The sequence below is a fragment of the Austrofundulus limnaeus genome, unplaced genomic scaffold (genome assembly GCF_001266775.1).
Source record: "Austrofundulus limnaeus strain Quisiro unplaced genomic scaffold, Austrofundulus_limnaeus-1.0 Scaffold374, whole genome shotgun sequence".
In the NCBI taxonomy this organism is placed as follows: Eukaryota; Metazoa; Chordata; class Actinopteri; order Cyprinodontiformes; family Rivulidae; genus Austrofundulus; species Austrofundulus limnaeus.
In genome coordinates this window covers 244,458-247,020 of record NW_013952776.1, presented here as the reverse complement: position 1 = coordinate 247,020, position 2,563 = coordinate 244,458, and positions in this window count along the sequence as shown.

Genomic DNA, 2,563 nt, shown 5'->3' with positions numbered 1-2,563 from the left:
CACACACACACACACACCACCACCACCCTTCGTTTTTGGTCCACCACAGTGACTCACATTTATCTAATCTCCTCTCCGTTTGTGTATAACTACCTAAAATGGTTTCTCAGTGGGCTGAATCTGTTCAACACCAGACAGRAACTCAAGATTGCAAAATGAAAAAATAAATAAAACAAAACTTTCCATTGCAGTTTCACAAGATTGTTTATGACAAGTGAGCTGTGTATCTGCGTTATGATAAGACATTTGATGAAAATCACAGCCAAGCTTTTTCATTGGCAAAGCTGTATTCTAGGCTGCCCACATTATTTTATTGCCCTATTTTGCTCACGGCAGCTGCAGTCATAATTATTTAATTTACTGGAGTATACTTTAAAAATGAAGATAGAATAAATTTAGATTAGAATAAATTTGTTAATAACTATTTATCAGCCAGGTATTTAGACCTGATCTAGTGCTTTTGAGATAGTTTGAAGATATCTGCAATGGCTCTGGGGCTTTTTGAGAAAGAAATTTTTTTTTAACATGTTCAATATTTAGGCAACAGAATCTCAACACACCTGAGAACAACTGTGAAAATGCCAAGATATTTGGAGACTCCCTCATGAATGCTATTCTATTGCTAGCAGTAGCTCAGTGAGATTCCAACTTTATCTTTAACTTTCAGGTTTTGGTGTTCCTTCCCACAGACATGTTCAGTTTTTTAGCTCAAACATTTGGTTGTAATCCTCCTTTAAGGTGCTGTCTGTAGGCTGAATCCATCGCGCTCCTGGCTGTGTGCACGTTTGTGCAGTCTACTTGAATTTTTACTATACGGATTCAGACCGCTGACTCCTAATGTAAAACCTCACATATAAATTTTTATTTTATCAGTTCATGTGAAAATTAATTGAAATCAGCTGAATCATTGCAAACCAATGACTTCATGACGTGATGGGGCTATACATTAACCAGATTTATTACTTGACCAGATTTCAGTCAATCAGCTTTTGCATGGATGGAGAGAAAAGAAAACAGTCTGTATTCAGAGGATGGATTAGCATATACCTCATTCCCAGTCCAGCAAAGCTGGAACTTAAATGCTCTTTCTATTGACATTAAAACAGAATTAGCATTATGTACTCAGTTTTTAAAAAATCTCACTTATGTTGTAGCTTTCACCTGATTGAGCCAATTCTTTATAGTTTGCTCAGAACTGTGTGAAATAATAAAAAAAAAGATTTAAAAAATGTTTTTTTTCCTTTTTATTTTGGGACCATTTTATTTGTTTTGTTTTTGTTTTGTTTTTAGAATCTTGTACAGATTTATGGTTTGGTCTAACTTATTTATTCCATCAGTAGTGTTTGGTTTTTATCATGTCCAATGGTTTTGTTTTCTTAATAAAAGTTAAAAAAAAAACCTTTTGGTGGTAGTGCTTAATGTTTTTATGCATGCCTTGATGTTTTTGCTTGTGTTTGGTGCCATTAGCAAAAAATATCCTATTAACAACCGCGGAATGAACCTGTCAAACTGATTAACTATGAGAGTCAACTCAATTCAAGCACATTTCACAGATATTGAGCTAAATTTGGTATGGTAGTAGTTGAGTCATCCCTAACATTCTGTGAGCACCAACATCTCACGAGAACGTGCAATATCACAAGATGGTAAATGGTATATTAACTGAACTTGTATAGCGCTTCATCAAGTCCCTCCYAACCCCAAAGCCCTTTACACTTACATTCACCCATTCACACAGATATTCACACTGGTGCTGCTCTGGGGCACACTGACAGAGGCGCCACATGCACCGGCGCCACCGGACCCTCTGACCATCATCAGTAGGCAAGGGGGGTGAAGTGTCTTGCACAAGGACACAACGACTGAGACGGCTGGACMGGGGATCAAACCGGCGACCTTCCAGTTCCAGGACAACTCTCCTAACCACTAAAACAGTTGCAACTTTTTCTCATGAGATGATTTTAGTTTAAAATGCTGGGTAAGGCCACAGGCAATATGRGTCCCTTTAAATCTTCAGGCCAGTATTTAAATAACTATTCTTTATTTTTCCATTGATAAAAAAGTTACATGAAAGTCTCTTCCTTTATTACAGACATTTACTGAGTCACAGTGTGTGGAATTTGTTGTTTTCAGCGACATCTAGTGCTTGAATCCTCCTCCCTGGTCCTCCCCCCACCCCCACCTCATCTTCCAAACGCAAATGAATTGCTAASGTGTCTCTTAGGTGTCAAAAACCTTGGATAAATCCAACCGCGATGTCTACCAGCAGCTTCAGGGCTAGTGATGTTTCAAGTGGTAAGATCATGAGCTTTAATAAGTAAAATTATCCCAGCTAGCTATGTTTACATGCACAAAATTTTTTGATCTGATTGAAATGTATTCGGATTAAATAATGTACTGTTGACATGGACACAATCCGATCATGAAAAGTGTTTACATGCATGGGACTTTTATTCAGAATAAAAGTGCGGACGTGCACAGTGTTGTAAACATTCAGCTCTACTTCCATGTTACAAACGTAAACAAAGCTCTTCTGTGCGCTCAGGACGGACCCGTGTCAACT